This window comes from Panicum virgatum, chromosome 7N, assembly GCF_016808335.1.
Source record: "Panicum virgatum strain AP13 chromosome 7N, P.virgatum_v5, whole genome shotgun sequence".
NCBI classification, from domain to species: domain Eukaryota; kingdom Viridiplantae; phylum Streptophyta; class Magnoliopsida; order Poales; family Poaceae; genus Panicum; species Panicum virgatum.
This window is the reverse complement of record NC_053151.1, coordinates 22786776-22806382: the sequence shown is the minus strand read 5'-3', so window position 1 is coordinate 22806382 and position 19607 is coordinate 22786776. Positions and strand designations below refer to the sequence as shown.

General features: G+C 43.9%; 1 pseudogene; it reads right to left on the bottom strand.

The window, feature by feature from the left end:
• Window positions 1-13549: 13549 nt before the first annotated feature.
• LOC120681037 lies at window positions 13550-17028 on the bottom strand (annotated as a pseudogene).
• Window positions 17029-19607: the final 2579 nt, after the last annotated feature.

Here is a 19607-nt window from a genome sequence, read left to right as displayed (position 1 = left end):
CATCTCTTGTTGTGGAGAATCTTGTTGAACTGGTCCTGCGGCTTGTCGCCCTTCTTACCACACGGGGTGCGATCCACAGTGCCAACTGTATCGTCATGCTTACTCTTGCGCGTAGGATCCCGCTGGTTGCTGGGCCCTCCACGGTCGTTGTGGCGCTTCCTGTTGTTGTCATTGTTGTGGTGGGGGAAGCGACTACATTCTTGCTCTTCTTCGTCCGCCCAGTGCTGCATCATGTCTCGTAGCTCCACTACCGTTTTGGGGCGATTACGCCCGAAATCACGGTATAGTGACTGGACGGTGATGCCGCTCTGGAAGTAGTCGATGACGTCGTCGTCGGCGACGTTAGGGATGGTAGCTCTTGTGTCAAAGAAGCGCTTGATGTAGGATCTGATCGATTCGCCTTGCTCCTGCTTGATCATGGACAGGGTGTGGCGAGTAGCTACTCGGTGTAGCGACCCTTGGAAGTTGTCGACAAATGCCTTCTTGAGGTCCTCCCACGAGTGGATTGACTCGCGCGCCAAGCTTTCGAGCCACGTGAGGGGTGCGGGCTCCAGGGCCATCGAGAGGTAAAGGACCTTAGTATTGGAGTCTCCCCCTGCAACAATAACAGCCGTTGAGTATAAACGTAACCATTGAGCAGGGTCTTGCTCACCATCGTACTTTTGGATGTTCGTAGGCTTAAAATCCTTTGGGTACTCAATGTTGTCGAAGGCTCTGCTCAGTGCTTAGAAGCGATCGGAGTTGTCCGTGAGCTGAGCTCTGCATCTTGCGTTGATGATATCCCGTGCATCCATGATGGAATCAGCTACCTCTTTCCTGTTGTGCCCGTGATTATTGTTGTTGCGGTTTGACTGAGGCCCAGGGGCTTGGTTTACTAGTGGTTGGCCACCTTTGGGGCGATGGTTGCTCGCGACTTCTTGATCCTCTTGATTTCTTTGGTTTTGCTGCTCTTGTTGCTGTTGACGTTGGTGGCCTCTGGGGGTACGGCTTGCCTGAGGTATGACTATTGTAGTAGCCCTTGATCGTGTGCCGTGGAGTGAGGATAGCGGGTTCTGTCTCTCGAGTTGTTCAACAACGTTCTTGGTGAGATTTATGACTTGCTCTATGAGTCGCAGGGTTGCTTCTGTCATCGCAGCGATTGGTGTTTTGAAAACCGGATCTGCAACGTTGTTGAACTCGTTGTTGAGGTTGCGCGGTGGAATACGAGCACGTTCAGTCACATAAACCCTGCGCGCTTCTTTATGTTGATTCCTTGCCTTGCGGGCTGTGCTAGTAGCTTCATCTTCGTCTGGTGGAGCATCTTGGGTCAGATTGTCTGCTGAAATCTGATCCAAGGCTTCGTTTGGATCGTGATGACTGGGTTCCGGCTTTTGGATGATCACTGGAACCAGTCGTTTGGTAGAGAAGCTTTCCAGGTCTGAATCGTAGTCGGCTAGGACAGTTTCTCCGGACCCAGTTTCCCTCTCGGTTGCGAGGGGAGTACCTTGTTGGAACGGAAGATCATCGATGCTGGCAACTTCTCGCAGGTTGTCGAGTAATTCTGCGAGGGTATTGGTTCGGCAAGATTTGAGTTGCATCGTTGCCAGCGCATTGGTGATGAAATCCAGGCTGTCTTGAGATGACTCGACTGGATCTGGGTATACGTCGAAAACGGGTGCCTCCTGGCTAGCGGTGACTGATTGGTTTTCGATGCGGGGTAGACGATCCAAGCTATTTTCATAGATGGATTTAATCATCTGCTTGTAAGCAGATGATGAATTGCACAAGCCAAAGATGGGTTGAGTAAGAAGAGTCCCAATCTGAGTAGACTTCGGTTTGAGAATAGTCTGAGACTGAGTAGAACTCGAGTTGTCTTCGAGTTTCGCCTCGATCTCTTTAGCGAAGTCGGGAAGCAACATAACGCCGCAATCGTGAGACCTAGTGAGTTTGTTAGAATCTTCCGACGTGATGGTCTTCAGCGTGGGCGAGTTGGTTAGGTGGCTGTCAAAGCCACCCGAACCGTTGACGACGCAGACCCACGGGCCGAAGACGAAGTGGCGCCTTGGGGAGGTGCCATGGTTCTAAAAGCGAAGGTGGCATCGAACTCGCCGATGAACTTGCCGAGTCCCCTACCTGGCGTGCCAGCTGTCGGTGTTTACCGCCAAGCCTGCTCAGGGATACCCTTAGCAGTAGGTTTTGTAGGTAGGGATCGATGGCTCTGGAACTCGATGGTGCAAGGAACACAAAGATTTAGATAGGTTCGGACCACGAGTTGTGTAATACCCTACGTCCTGTGTGGTGGTTTGTATTGCCTTAGGTGTTGATGTGTTTCGAGGGGGTCCCTGTCCGCCCTTATATATCCGGTGAGACAGGGTTACATGGAAAATCCTAGCCGAGTATAGTTGGAGTCCTACTACAGCACGATCGGGTAGTTTCCTTTGTACTGCAGCTAGTTCTACGCCTATTTAGGTAGTTTACAAGAGAGGTAAGATACATCCATGAGCTATCTCTTACTCTAGAACATTCTATGCCTATAAGCAGTCCCGCTGCCTCGGGTCTGACATGGGGTGGGATGGGATCCAGGATCTAGTCTTTTATTATAGAATGTTAGCAACCAAGATATTCAAAAGGAGGAAGAAGGGGGATTGGCTAGCAGAGAGGAATTCAGAGGACAGGATTCAATTCGTTGTGAATTGTTTGGTTCATACATGCCGATCTCTTCCTCGGCTTGCCTACTTGTAGCAGCAAGCAGGAAGAACTCACACGTCTCAGCAATCACGCAGCACACATACAACTCTAGCTTACACGGGCCGAGCGTATTCTGGGCCAGATATACGCACACTGGGTAACCTAGACCGAGAGGACCGTCGAGGTCCAGGAGTCATCAAAGCGGAGCAGGCCTTGTTGGTGGTGGTAACAATGTGTTTTTGATTGAGATGGGTTTCATCTAAATTGCATTCCCATAATCCCATTTTGTACTAGGGACATACAATTGATGAATCGATGAACGCAGTATTAAAGCTTTAACCATAGTTATATGATACGGTCAAAGTTGCCTTGCTTGTATGCTTATTATCGTCATTCTATATGCTCACCCATATCTTTAGATACAGGAAATGAGCGGCCACTACAAAGTGTAATACAGCCAATTATTAATACAAAACATAACATGAACGTATGTGTAACCGAATTATTACAAAACTAACATGAACGTATGTGTGTATACAGGAGAAAAGTTGGGGGAATCAGGCTGCACTGGAAAGTTCATCGAGTTCTGGCGTAGCTCCTTGCATTAGTCTGAGCGATGGCGAGAGTGTGAATCCTACTGAACTGAGCGGGCACGCTTCAAATACGTGAATACTTTGAACCTGTGCGTTTTATCTCTGTGATGGAATAAAATGGGCCAAACCTTTGTTCAAAAAAAAAATGAATGTATATGTAACCTAGTACCTATCTTCAAAAACAAGGGCAATGTTCAAAGTTGTACTAACTACCGTGGGATTAAGCTGATGAGCCATACGATGAAGCTTTGGGAGAGGGTTATCGAGCATTACCTAAGCAGAGTGACAAGTGTGACCCAAAACCAATTTGGGTTCATGCCTAGAAGGTCAACCATGGAGGCGATTTTCTTAATACGACAATTGATAGAGAGATATAGGGAGCAGAAGAAGGACTTGCACATGGTCTTCATTGACCTTGAGAAGGCATATGACAAAGTACCGAGAAATGTCATGTGGTGGGCCTTGGAGAAGCACAAAGTCCCAACTAAATACATTACCCTCATTAAGGATATGTACAAGGATGCGACGACGTTTGTCCGGACATGTGATGGCAACACCACTGACTTTCCTATTAACATAGGCCTACACCAGGGGTCAGCATTGAGCCCTTATTTATTTGCTTTAGTGATGGATGAGGTCACAAGGGATATACAAGGTGAGATCCCTTGGTGTATGCTCTTTGCTGATGATGTGGTGCTAGTTGACGAGAGTAGGGCAAGGGTTAATAGGAAGTTAGAGCTGTGGAGACACACATTAGAGTCGAAAGGGTTCAGACTTAGTAGGACCAAGACCGAGTACATGATGTGCGATTTCAGCGCGACTAGGCATGAGGAGGGAGACGTTAGTCTAGATAAGGAAGTGGTGGTCCAGAAGGATACTTTTCGGTATTTAGGATCGGTGCTACAAAAGGATGGCGACATTGATGAAGATGTTAGGCATAGAATTTCAGCTGGCTGGTTGAAATGGCGGCAAGCTTCTGGCATCCTTTGTGACAAGAGGGTGCCACAAAAGCTAAAAGGCAAATTCTATAGGACAACAATTCGTCCGGAGATGTTATACGGTGCTGAATGTTGGCCTACAAAAAGGCAACATATCCAACAACTGAGTGTAGTAGAGATGCGGATGTTGCGGTGGTTTTGCGGGCACACAAGGAGGGATAGAGTCCAGAACGAAGTTATTCGGGATAGGGTCGGGGTGGCACCAATTGAGGAGAAACTTACCCAGCATCGGCTGAGATGGTTTGGACATGTCCAACGAAGGCCTCTTGAGGCGCCGGTGCGTAATGGGGTTCTTGAGTGGGTCGATAATGTAAAGAGGGGTAGATGTAGATCTAAACTGACGTGGGATGAGTCGGTTAAAAGAGACCTTAAGGATTGGAATATTTCTAAAGAGATAGCTTTGGATAGGAGCGCTTGGAGACTAGCTATCAATGTGCCTGAACCTTGAACTTATTTCTGTCGGGTTTCATCTCTAGCCTACCCCATCTTGCTTGGGAAAAAAGGCTATGTTATTGTTGTTGTTATGTGTAACCTAGTGTATGCTTGTGATGGATGCTTGATTATTTGAATTATTTCCTGCACAATATGTTGTCTTTGTTTCAAATTTTACTGTTCAATGGATCATATCGTCATAATACGTTGCTTCAGATTAGTTTCTGATAAATAAAGTCAAAACAAATATATATGAACGATGATGAAACAAGCTTCAACCACACATATGCTCTCACCCACGTAATGGTCTTGGCATCTTGCCGAAATGGACTTGCCTTTGGCAATATACTTGAGGGTCAAAATATCTTTTTAAGTATATCTATCAAACGTCGGTTACATTCTACTTGATCTAGTGAATGTGCCTATTCTACCCCCTCCACAGCAAGGTGCTGACTTTTTGGAGATGAATGACCTCCTGCAAGCCCCTGATCTTGATCTCAATGCCCCTCCAGAAAATGACCTTGGAGTAATTGAAGACTTATTGGAAATTGCTGAAAATATGGATGACCAACCATTTGTGGGGCTACAATTAGAAGATGTCATTATAGAAGATGCTCACTCTGATGCAGGTTCTGAGAATAATGTCCAGGCAGTAGACAACATTGTTGATGTGGAGGTTTTCCTCCCTTTGGAGCAGATTAACCCAGATGAAATCCATCCAGATGAGTTGATGGATGACCATGAACTTGAAGCTCAGGCAGCTGAAGAGGCAAATCAAACTGAGAATCAGATTCAACTTGGTTTTGTACAACTCTTTGAACCTGAAGCAGATCCAGTCTTCAGCAATTTGGCAGCCCACTACAAGCCAAATGCTGAAGCTGTCAAGCTCTGGGCAAATTTCTTTGCCTCTGGAAAGGCCCAACCCTCTGTCAGTGTGCCCCAACTCTGGTATGATTTCTTTACAGCCCTTCTGGCCAATCCTAGCAGTTTCACTTGGGCTAAAAAGTTTCTTAATTCACAAGCTCTAAGTCACTTGGATTACCTTTCCTTCAGCACACAGTTCTCACTGCAAGATAAATTCCCTGCTATCAATGTGCCTCCTTGCTCCAAGATCTTGCCTGATGTTGAGCTCTCTACCCTGCCAGACGATGCTCCTTTGTCTGATCAGCAGCTTGGGACGCCAACAAAGATAGACAAAGGCAAAGCAATTCAAGAGCAGTTGTCACCAGGAACTCCCATAGAGCAGATTTCTCATAGAATCTCACCCTCATCTGGCCCCTGGTCCAAAGTTTTCTTGGAGAAGGTTGAAGAATTGAAACATGCAGAAGTTCTGGGGGACCCAAATAAGAGAAGAAGCAAAAGGATGCAGAACAATAAAAAAGGATTCAAGGATCCACAGTGTTCCACAAAAAAGTGCCTTGGCTGCACAGTGGTTCCACCTAATCTCTCTCCATCTGTGATTAGGAACCTGGGGGTGTCATTCTGCAAGGTTGATGAGAAGGTTCTGACTGTCCAAGCTCTCCAAAAAAAGAAGAAGCCACCAGTGCCTACCCCTGGAGGGAAGAAGGCACCTAAAAAGAAGAACAACAGTGATGATACCAATGATGAAGCCACAAAGAAGGACCCCAAGAAATCAAGAAAGTGAAGGCTGCTGCTGCCCACCTTTTGGCTGTCTTTTGCTTTCTCAGACACTTTTGCTTTTGGTCTGTAATTATTCTGAGATGTTGGCCACATATCTAGCTCAGTCTCTGCCTCTCTTTCTGTCTCTACCCCTCTTCCTGTACTTTTCTCTAACTGACTTTATCATGCCCGGTTGTTATCTAGCTTATTTCAACCGCTTTAAGTTATCTCTATCATGGTTTTATGGGTAATCACACCAATGTCAGATCATGGAAGGTTCTCTGCTGGAATGTTAGGGACCTCAATTCAGACAAAAAGTGGGATGCTATTTGTGATAAAATTATAGAATCTGGTTGTGATGTCATTTGTCTTCAAGAAACTAAAAGAGAGGTATTTGATATTTAGTTCATCAGAAAATTTTGCCCTAGAGGCTTTGATGCTTTTGAATACCTCCCATCAGTAGGAGCTTTAGGAGGAGTTATCACCATCTGGAAATATTATATGTTTGATGGACATCTCATCTTTAGTAATGCATATGGTCTCTCAGTAGAACTTACCTCCAAACACAATGCAGTAGATTGGGTCCTAACAAACATCTACGCTCCATGTACTCCAGCTGAAAAGACACAATTCCTTAGTTGGTTTAGAGATATACAAATGCCTACTGAAATTTTATGGTTGATTGTTGGGGATTTTAATCTGATCAGATCACCAGAAGATAGAAATTGCCCACGGGGATGTTAATGAAATGTTGAATTTCAATGAAGCTATCAGTGCACTTGGCTTGACAGACATGATCCTAAATGGTAGAAGATTTACCTGGTCAAACAAACAAAACCCACCACTATTAGAGAGACTTGACTGGTTCTTTACCTCGAATTCGTGGACCTCGTTCTTCCCAGACTCTTCAGTGTCAACACTAAACATGGAAACCTCTTATCATGTTCCCTGCCTTGTTTCGATTGGCACAAATATTCCTAAAGGTGCTGTCTTCAGGTTTGAAAATTATTTAATGGAGCATGAAAATTTCATGGCTGTGGTTTAGCATGGCTGGTCTATTCCTGTTTATCATACAGATGTGGCAAAAAAGATTACTGCTAAATTTAAAAATCTGAGGAGAGTCATTAAGGCCTGGCAATCACATCTTTCCAGCTTGAAGGATAATATCTCCAATGTCAAGATTACACTGGAACTGCTATGCATGATAGAGGAATTCAGAGATCTCACTCTAATGGAATGGAACTTCAAAAATTTACTAGAGGATAAATTGCTCTCTTTACTCAAGCAACAAAGAATTTACTGGAAGCAACGATGCACCATTAAGTGGGTCAAGGAAGGTGATGCTGGAACCAAATTTTTTCTTGTAAATGCAACTATCAAGCACCGAAAGAATTTGATTACCTTCTTAGAAAATTCAGAAGGAGCCTTACACTTTGCTCATCACATGAAAGCCAAGTTATTATGGGAGACATATAAAGATAGATTGGGACAGTCAGATTTCAGTTCTATTTCACTGGACCTACATTCACTACTTCATTCAGATGTTGATTTGAGCTGTCTTGAGGAACCTTTCACCACTGAAGAAATTGATGCTGTGATCCAAAACCTCCCCAATGATGAATCACCAAGTCCTGATGGCTTTAACACTAATTTTGTGAAGAAGTGCTGGCCCATCTGACGTCTGCGTTGGAGGACTTTAATTTCATAAAAATAATAAAACCCCTACAAACATAAGGTTGATCAAGTTCTTGGCAAGTTGAGAGTAAAAATCCTATCATCCAAAAGCTATACTCGTTCCACCATAAGTATTGGATGTACATTGAGTTGAGTTAGGATTTCTTTCTCTTGGGAGTTTTAATTTCGAGCAATGATCATGTCCGTATTTTTCATCTCTGAATTGCTAGCCATGTCAATATTCGGTAATGAGAATTCCTCATTGGAACAACTCATGAAATCCACCGGATTCCAAAACCCGAACCCGAGATTATCTTGTTTATTATCGTCTTCCTTGACCACAACCCAATTGTGAGGATACATTCTGTTTCTGCGCATGATTTGTATAAAACATAATTTTGGGATGAAGAAAGGAAGGAGTATTCAAAAGATGGACCGAATCCGACCTGGGAAAGCCCCAGGCTGGCCGGCCTAGGCCTCTCTGGTCTCGGTTCAGGCTCTAAAAATTTAGGGAGCCACTTTGGAGATTTGCCTATCTATGTTTTATAGAAAGTGTCCTATGAAAAGGTTCGGAGAAGAGAAAGAAAATTCGGGAGAAAGAAAGGAAAAAAAAATGTATGAGAAGAAACAAATAAATGAAGGGATTCTATGATTGGAGAAGTGCAAAGAGATATCACCTTGTTGTTTGAGAACAATATACTCAATTCTAACCATGTGCAATCCGACAACGAGGACGATGCTTGTGCCTTGAAGTCAATCTTTTTATTCCTTTGCACATGTCCACCATTCTAAATCTTCTTACCCTTGAACCCTTTACACTATGGAGAAACTCTCATGATCATTGGCTCGGAAGGTAAGCAATCATTAGAAGGTTTTCTTAATTTGACAATATATGTATATACTTTGCTAAGCCTCACCTATAGCCCCACTTCATACTTGAGAGACTTTCGAGAGATGAGAACTTGCAAATAAAAATAGGATAGCCACTTATATTGAGAGACATGAAAGGACTTGTGCAAGAATTTCTGGTCTAACCTTTGTTGCAGGGTATTTTGTTTCTTAATAAAAAAAAGAGACAAAAACCTCCAAGGATGGCAAGAAAAGCAAGTGTTGTCGATATTCGAGTTGCCGGCTAAAGGTAAGAGTCGTGGAGTAATATTGGATGAGTTTTTAAACGCCCATGATATGATTATCCTTGCTGCTCCTCTGACCTTTGTTTGAAGAAATATTGTTAGACTTGTTTGCATAAGTAAATTTTGCAGTTCGAGAACTCTTGAGCAACCCATGGAAGGATTTGATGATTTGATTTGCTCGAGGACGAGCAAAAGCTAAGCATGGGGGGAATGTTGGCGCTCCTTAAGTACCCATTTTACTATATGATTAGGAGTTGTTTTGGTAAATTTTTCGGGATGATTCATGTACTAACCCGCCACTTGGCACCCGAACTTGACCGTTTTCGATTTTGTCCTGGATTTTGGAGCATGTTGCATTTTGACAGGAAATTGGACATTTTCGGAGATGTTTTGACGCATGGTTACAACTGGGCTAAGATGAGGAATAAGAGGAAGATTCAACACGCGAAAGATGGGACCGAAAGGGGCCAGAAAAGGCCCAGGCCAGCCGGCCTGGAGTCCTTGGGCCGGCCGGCCTAGCCCTTTTCGGTGACAGGAAATTGGACATTTTCGGAGATGTTTTGACGCATGGTTACAACTGGGCTAAGATGAGGAATAAGAGGAAGATTCAACACGCGAAAGATGGGACCGAAAGGGGCCAGAAAAGGCCCAGGCCAGCCGGCCTGGAGTCCTTGGGCCGGCCGGCCTAGCCCTTTTCGGAGTCCAATCGATCTCAGTTTTCTTTAGCGCGAAGTATGCGTCAACCCTAATCTATGTTTTACCAAAACCGCCGACTATATCTGCCTATAAATACCCCGAAGCCGCCGTCAAAGAGAGAGCATCCTGGGAGATAGCAGAGATCGCAGAGAAGAGCATCCAGAGATACATTCGAGTTAGACACAAGAGAAAGGCGACACCGGAGGCCTCCTCGTCCCTCGGCGCCGCTGCAAGTTGGAGCACAGCAAGGGATCCATCCCTTGCCGGAGATTTCGTCACCATGATCGACTATACTTCGCTTAGCTTCATGGGGTAAAGTCCTCGTTTGTTCATGTGGTTGTAGGGAGATCTTGAGTTGTAATTGCCGAATCCTTTATGAGATTGATCTATCACAATTCTTGTTGATGATGTTTTGATGCCTAATAGTTCGTGACTTGGCTTTGGGTTTGCTTTGCTCTTGCATGGTTTACTTAGATTACATCAACTATCGTGTTTCTTGTTGATTCGTTACTGATTATCCTCGTGTAGTGATAGTACGCGGGAGGGAAATGTTTTGATCTTGGAACACACCTTTGGTAGATTTGATCCGTTCTTTGTTGCTTGGCGATTACATCTCTAGTGATCCTAGACCCTATGGACAAATACTCTTCATATCTTGTGCACACATCTATCGTTGCTCATTAGTCTAGATTAGATTAGATTGGTTAGATTAGATCTATTTCATACTCAATCACTCAATATAGATCTTTTACCAACATCATTAGTGCTTAGTTAAGCATAGTAATACACTTGTTCCGTGGATTGATAAACTTTGGGGGAATACTCTAAGGGAAAAGCTACACGATCCGTGCGCTTGCGGTACGTAAATTGGCGCTTTAAGAAGCGTCAACACAAAGCTACTGGCCAACGGACTGCAAAGGGTGATTCAGTCTATCATTCATAAAAACCAATATGGGTTTATTCAGACTAGGACAATACAGGATTGTCTGGCTTGGGCCCTAGAATATATCCATGGTTGTCATCATTCAAGAAAATAAATCATCATCCTCAAGTTAGACTTTGAAAAGACACACTTTGCCTGTGGGTCCTTTTAGAATATGCAAGTTGTGTTTTCAAGCTAGTATGCAGGTTACAAGCACACTTTGGCCCGACATAAAATCACAGAAATTATCAGAGCACCGATTCAGGCTCAGATAGACCAAAAGTAACGCAAGAACCCAATTCAAACAAGTCAAGACAGGCCAACCCCAGCGTAGATCAGACAAAGAGGCCCAAGACAGCCCTCCAGAAGAAGTTGGGGGCGGTTGGTGGCACGGGTAGGCCGACCGACCTACTTGGTCGGCCGACCTGGCCCGTGGGCCCCACCGCCTCAACCAGGGCACGTGGGGCTTCCCCATTGGTCCCCTACGTCGGTTGTGCTGGCTTCACCTTGTGGCTCCCTGCTATAAATACAAGGGGGGGGGGTGGAGAATAGAACACACACACACCACACACACACCTCTCATCTCCTCTCTTGCATTCCTTGCATAGTCTTTAGGCTTAGTGGAGTTTAGGAGAAGTCTAGGAGTCATCGAGTCGCCGGTGTTGCTCGAGAGTCTGGTATGGGTTCATCTTTAGCTCTCTCTTGTAACATTCGGTTGTTTGTAATAGAATTAGACTATGGTTACCGATATCTGCTTGAAGTATATTCTGAGTTATCGAGTATATTCTTCTTGTCATGGCTGCGTTATCATTCTATGCTTGCATTGTACGATTGCCCTGTACTGGAGATGGTTAGTCTTTTGTTCTTAGAACTCTATCCACTGCTCCAGTATTCGTATGATTGCTCTAGTGTGATGTCTGTCCATCCGGAGGGTGGGGGCTCCGCGCGGGACACTAGAGTATCCCTTACTAGTGTAGACATGGTGTCTAGATTAGCTAAGTGTTGCTAGATGTCAACTATACCCACGGTTTGTAGAGGTAGCCGGCAGGTGGTGACAGCCCTGTCCGAGCCTTTTAGTAATCCTCCACGTTCGGTATGGGGGGTAGGAGGTACATAAAGTCGCCGGGGTGTACGGGCTCCTCCCGTCGCTTCGATAGCGATCTCCCTATTGTGTAGTTTAATCTCTGACGAGCTAACCAATGAGAAAGTGTAGATATAGCTAGTCTAGCACAGCTGACTCGAGCTCTGACTTTTACCTTGCTCCCGGCCCAAAGCATCTTTTATCTTTCTTTTATTTATTTATCCAAGAGGGTAGTTTGTGTGTGGGTCACACTACCTCCTACCATGTTATTATCTTACCTCTGTTTATGCATGAGAATATCCAATCTAGATAGAGTTCACCCACTCATCTATATATTCTCTCACTCACCGCTTTCCCTGCGGAAATATAAATGACACCCCGGTATACTCCCGGGTAAAATGCTACAGCGGTATTCCGTACGCTTACGGATTCATTCGTGGTTCATGAAATACTGTCATCCCTAATTGGCGTCTACTGGCATCATCGCTAGTGATGTTGGTAGGCGCCAACACCTGGCGGCACCGGGTCATGGCAAAACCCAGTGCCATTGTCCGCTCCTTAGGCACTGGTTGGTGCCACCAACCGGTACCTATTCCTCCTTGTTCTTTTGGTACCGGTTGGTGGCACTAACCGGTGCCTATACGTGGGTTTTGGTACCGGGTAATGCTTTAACCCGGTACCAAACCTCTTGCCTTTGAGCACCTCTGACCAAAGATATCAGCTGTTGTTGCAGCCGGTACTAATGCCACGCATCAGTACCGGCTGCAACAGCAGCTGGTACCTTTGGCCAGGACATTTGATCCGTTTTCTAGTAGTGATTTGTTCGTTGCTTGCTTTCACAAAGAAGGGGAAAGAGGAGCTGATTCTTGTGGGGCTCAGATTGGAGAGAAAAGGAGCAGGTAGCTGGTGTACTACAAGCTCGCTTGCTCGGCGTGGTGCTAGAAGCAATAAATGAGGATGCGCTAGTTCCTGGATTTGGTAGTGCAAACAGCGATAGGGAAATTAAAGAGGAGAAGGAGCCAATGTTAAAAGGATTTTTCTCATTAGTCTCATGCCAATATGGAGCACCACATCAGTACAAGGATGAATTTGACACAAAAGCAAAAGTTGAGAGACTAGATTGCCTGATCTGAAAGTTGAAGGATGAACGTGATCCTCGAAGCAAAATAGAGTGACCAAAATGCCTAGTTTGCCTTTCAGAATATACAAGGCTAGGTTTTGAAAGACTGCATGTTCAAAAATTGTTGCCGTTACATTTAAGAAATTGCTACATTTAAGAACTGTCTATATTTAAGCGTTGGATGAGATATTGTGTTGTCTTTTTGCTTGATTTATTCCCACGGCCTCCACCCCATTGTTTATATAGTCTCCTCGAAAGCCCTCGTATATATGCAACTAGGAGTCCTAATAGGATTCAACACCTGAGTTATAGCAGAACTATATATAAGCCCTAACATCACATCCCTATTGATTCCTAATTCAAGTAGGATTTGAGTCAATATTCGAGATAACGGGCGCGTTGTGCTAACACTTGTGATGGCAGTGGCATGAAGAGAACTAAAAAAAATTAATGGCATGCAAATCATCGAACATTGGGAATTTATTTAACATTCAATGGCACACAGATAATACATTCTTGAACATCATACTCCGAAAGCATGAAGATCTGAATAAAAATCATCTTATTGGGATATTTAGGGGGGAGAGCAGCACTGAGAAGTTGATGGGCAAATTTAGCTTGGTAACTCAGCAGATGCTAAGAGCTCTTGCTCCAACCTATAACATCATTGGCCTGGTTTGGTTCATGTACGTTGTGGTTCACTTGAATGGCTATTAACTGGTCTGTAATAGGCTCAGCTGTTGCATACAGCAACGGCTGCATCTCTTGATCATTTTCTGGAGCTTTTATGCAAGACTTCGACCTTTTTGTTCGCAAGGTGTGCAGTGTCATCTCTACTTGCTTCATAGTAGGTCTTTCTTCACCCTTAAGGTTCAAACACATCCCAGCAAGGGAGGCAACACTGCTAATCTCGTCCTTTGATGCTTCTTCGAGAACTTGAGCAGCAACTATCTCCTCAACTGGTCTTGACTTCATCTCCATGAGGAAGTAACTGGACAAGTTTTGGTTTAAGCCAGACTCACTTGTAAAAATAGGCTTCCTTCTAATGAGAAGCTCCAGGAGCACCACACCAAAACTATATACATCACTCTTTTCATTTAGCTGCCCTGTATGGTAATACTCTGGATCTAAGTAACCAAATGTACCTTGTACAAGTGTTTCAATATGTGTTTGATCAATAGGAACAAGCCTCGAAGCTCCAAAATCTGAAACTTTAGTTGTGTAGTTTGCATCAAGGAGTATATTAGACGACTTGACATCACGATGGAAGACCGATACTGAGGCTGCCGAGTGGAGATAATAGAGTGCCCCTGCAGCTTCCGCAGCAATTCTTAGGCAATCATCCCATGACAAGAAGAATGTGCTTTCTGATGCAGAATGAAGAATGTCATACAAGGAACCATTAGGAATAAAGTCATATACCAATAATGGAACTTTTGTTTCAAGGCAACATCCAAAAAGCTTTACGATATTTCGGTGGCTTATCTGTGAGAGAATAGCGACCTCATTAATGAACTGATTGATCTCACTTTGCTCAATAACCTTAGATATTTTTATTGCCACAACACGCTGGTCAGATAAGATTCCTTTGTACACCATGCCATGACCTCCACGGCCAAGGATACGTGTTTCGTCAAAGTTGTTTGTTGCCTTCTCAAGGTCTTCCAAAGAGAAGATTTTTGTCGTGTCTTTTGCATTTTCATCAGTTGATATTAATTGTTCAAGGAGAAGACCTTGGTTCTCTCGGAAATATTTCCTGCGCAGTTTCTTTTTGACATCTTTTCTCCATCTATGTACAGCAAATGTTACACACAAGCCAAGCAATAGAGTTCCCAAGCCAACCCCAAGACCAATCACAATACCTATCATGAATAGTGTTACTTGTCAATATTTTATAGGACAGTACTTATGAAATTAATGGACTACAAACTCACCTAACAGAAGACTTTTTTGCCTTTTTGTTTGAGTACACTTCATCTTTGTTGTATCATATTCTGTTTTTGGAGGGCATTTTGTACAGTAGTAACTTCCTATGGTATTATGGCAGTCTCCTCGACAAATACCCGGTGTAGTTTTACACTCATCAACATCTGCAGCCACACATGGTTGTTTAGGAGATGAAAGAAATCAATTAACACGTACAAATATAGTTTCTGTATGTGAGTGAGAACGACCTTGACAACCGTTTGGGATGTATGGGTTTCCATCAAAGCCATCCGTGCATTTGCATCGATAGCCAATGTAGCTATAACCAGAGAAATTATCTGTTGAGTTAACACCCAAGCAGGTACTGTTGGCGCTAACGCATGCATATGCAACAATATCCTGCTGCGCCTGTTGGCAGCTAAGGTTGGCTACCGCCCAATGAATATCTTGTGTGACAATAGAGGTAGTGTAGAGATTACCGGAAGCAGCTTACCATCAGAGCTAGCTCTAGTGACTATGGTGCCTTGGCCAATATTAATGCGGGAGACGAGTTGATCCCAGCCGAATATAAGTGCGGAGGACGCTGCGTCACTGCAGTTGAGCAGAAATTCCTCCCTTGCATAGCAGCCTTCTTCTAGACCAAATGGGAATGGAACACTGATGTTCCCACATGATCGGAGGCAATTCACCTTCGGTGGATTCGGATTATAACCTGTTTTTTGGGAACTTTGTAAGCATTGTCATAGCATGAATAATCATTTTGTGGTGCGTAGACAGCAGCTACCAAGCAATTGCAGCGAGGTTAATTAATTATATTACCTCGATCATGCACGCAGCCATCAGGCACATAAGGATTGCCAACGTACCCATCACCGCACACGCACATGTACGAAGGGTTGATACCATACAATTCCGATGTGCAAGAGCTGTGCTGGCTGACACAGGCATAGCTGGTTTTGTTCCCTGCCGCCGCTGCACAGCTTGGTCGATCCAGTACGATCCCCCAAGAAAGCAGCATAAAAGAAGTTTTGACGCTGATTCTGTCCCGTAGAGAGCTCGTCAGATTAGCCTGCCCTTCCGGCTTCCGGTCGTGCCTGACGAACTGGAATTTCAAGCTTGAAAGTGCGCTGTCCTGAAATGTATGACTGCAACCTCCAGTGCCGTTGCACTGTTGTTCCCAGCTGGGATCGATTTCCGTGATCCCTCCGCTAGGGCAGCTGGTAACCGCACATATCATAGTGCTCGAGTTAATGTCATGTAGCCAGTACGTGTCGAAGTCGCAGCCAATGAAGTTTAATTGCAATTGTTGAGACCCAACAAAAGACTGGCCAGGTGCTTTCCATGACGTGTTGTACACATCGACGCCCGAAATCATGGGGATGGAGCGAGAAAAGGCAACGTCTAAACCTGGTGTTTAAATTTTGCCATGGTATATGAAATGAGCGTTTTCTTTCAGGAAAAACAGCAGACATAATAACGCCTGGCTTATGCAAACAGAATTTGACCACCCTTATTAATGACATACTTAAGTTCTTTTACGGTGCCTTATACTAGGGTATTTAAATATTCGAAAAGGACTGGCTAGAAACATCCGAAGGATAAAAGTATAGTACTGAAATGGGGGAAATAACACAAATGGCTACAATATATTTTTGACAATAAAGATCGATCGGTAATAAGCAAGTCAATTAATAACTACAATGGTTATTATTACCCTTAGGCCTTAGCAATGGACGATTAGATCTTCTCTTTAACTAGCTACTATATAATGCTATATATAATAAGGTATATAAAACAGCTCTAAATAATTCAACCAGCGCTGCATGCACGTACCCAATGTTGAGGCATAGATACATGCGTACCTGGATTATGTACGGGGTCAGACAGATAGATGCCGTAGACGATCTCTGTGTCGCCGTCGTTCAGGAAAAGCCTTGGGGGTTGCGTGGTCTGGTTGCAGATGAGCTCAAAGTCGGGGTCGCGGAAGCAGCCGGCGCCGATGCCGAAGGGGAAGTCGAATGTAATATTGCCACACGTCTTGGGACAGCGGGCGAGCGAGGCGGCAGATGGAATGGTCACATTACCGAATTTTTGTGCCGCTAGAACCCCAGCGCACCAGAGCATGAGCACTGCGACAAGCAACGCTACGTGAGCAAGGAAGCCCATGGTTCTTGCCTTGCCGCACGCTGGCTGTCTTGTGAATGTATTGTTGTCTTGCTCAAACTCGAGACATGTATATATGAATGCGGCTGGGAAAGACTTGTTCAAATGAGTCTTTGTTTTTCCCTGAGACTCGGTGTGTACCTTAGCTTGCTTTGACATTCTGCAGAAAACGCAACAATGACAGTTCAGAAAGGGCAGCTGACAGTTGACATTATACGTGCTAGCATGTATAATTTTGTGGCATAAAAATGCCTACTAAAAGAATCATTTGTGGTCACAAATGATGACGGAATAGTCGACTAGCCAATAATCATCACAGACTAAGTAAATCACTAAGAAAATAAACCACATATTGCTCGATTGATGCATACATCCGCACGAATCCCAGAAATTAAAACAGGAAAGTGATGAACATGGTGGCGCATGCACTTCCATATTGTGGTTCATGCATGCTTATATATATATATATCCATGTTGATAAAAAAATACCCGACCGATTAGTGGCGCTGTTCTTTGCTCCACGGAATAATGTGCATGAGCTAGTAGCTAGACGTGTGGTCACTTATGTGTAGAAAACTGGCTAGCACGGGTGGACTTTGAAGCTGTGAACAAGGACTTAGGCTAGCCAGCTGCAGCCACTAAATCTGTTATGTGCCGATTTCCAAACCAAATCCTCGCCAACATCTAGTATTTAAGCACATGTAAGGAAAATAGCCTCGTTAGACCATTACTGTCATTTTAGAAATTGTGTGATAACATAGTTATTGGAATATTATTAACATATTTGTGAACGCACAGTTTAATATACAGATTATGGAGCACTTGGGTTTTGGAGAAAAATGGCTGCAATGGATGCAATTGATCTTTTCTTTTGGTACCTCAGCTGTTTTGCTCAATAGTGTGCCAGGAAAAACCTTCCACTGTAAAAGAGGTGTCAGGCAAGGAGACCCACTTTCACCACTTCTCTTTGTCCTTGCAGCAGATTTGCTTCAGTCAGCTCTGAATTGGGCTAAAAACATTGGCACCCTCTCCTTGCCCATTCCTTTAAATCATTCTCAAGATTTCCCAATTCTCCAATATGCTGATGACACCTTGATTTATCATGGAGGCTAAGCAGGACCAGCTTACTGTCCTCAAAGATATTCTCAAGCTCTTCTCACTTTCCATGGGTCTTAAGGTTAACTTCTCTAAATCAATGCTAGTCCCCAGCAACATGAAGTCTGAAAGTGCCACTGCACTTGCCCAGTCATTTGGATGTATCAAAGGATCTTTCCCTTTCACTTATTTGGGATTACCACTCAGTGTGAGCAAGCCAAAAATGGTTGATTTCTGGCCTCTTATCTCTAAATGTGAACGAAGATTGTCAAGCACAGCAGTATTTCTCTCTCAGGCAGGAAGACTACAACTCAAAAATGCAGTCTTTTCTGCTTTGCCAACCTTTTACATGTGTTCTTTCAAGATCCATAAAATAGTAATAAAGTATATTGACAAATTCAGAAAGCACTGTTTATGGAGAGGTGCTGATATCAATGCAAAAACTCCCCCCAAAGCTACCTGGCATATGGTTTGTTTACCAAAATCTCAAGGTGGTCTAGGTGTGATAAATTTGACTACTCAGAATGAAGCTCTTCTGCTTAATAATCTTCATAAATTTTTCAATCGACTGGATATCCCTTGGGTTAATCTAGTTTGGGAAAAGCACTATCGAAATGACAAGTTACCAAGTACAATAAAAAAAGGATCTTTCAGGTGGAAGGATAACCTTAAATTGCTGGATAAATTCAAGGGTTTAGCTACAGTTAATCTTTCTGATGGACTAACGTGCTTGCTTTGGTCGGACATCTGGGAAGGTCAAATTTGTGCTCAAGCTTACCCTGAGCTCTTTTCATTTGCTAAGAAGAAGAATGTCACAATTAAAAGAGTCCTATCTCTTACAGCAATTGAGCAGCTATTTCATCTACCTTTATCTTCAGAGGCCTTCTCTCAACTGCTTTTGCTGGGTGATAAACTGGATGGGCTTCACTTGGATTCTAATCAAGATACTTGGTCATACATATGGGGCACACCCTTCTTTTCAAGTTCCAAAGCTTATAAGCAACTCACAGGACAGCCCACTATCCCACATGCCTTTAAATGGCTCTGGAAAAACTGTTGCCAGCACAAACATAAAGTCTTCTTCTGGTTACTCCTGAAAGACCGTTTGAGCACTAGAGATCTTCTGGGCAGAAAAGGGATGATTTTGCAATCCTTTGACTGTGTTCTCTGTCATTAGAACACAAGGGAAACTTTGGAACATCTATTCCTTCTTTGCCCTCTGGCTGCTCAATTTTGGGTTTTGCTTGGCCTCACAATTCCAGCTTTTAACAATCCTGCTGATGTGGTTGCCTCTTTCAGAAGACAGCTAAATGTCACCTTCTTCATGGAAATCATAATTCTTGGTTGCTGGGGTATTTGGATGACACATAATGACTTCATTTTCAGGCAGATTGATCCCTCAGTTCAGAATTGCCGGGCCCATTTCAAGAAAGAATTAGCTCTTGCTGTGCACAGAGCCAAAAATTCGATAGTTGACATTTTAAAAG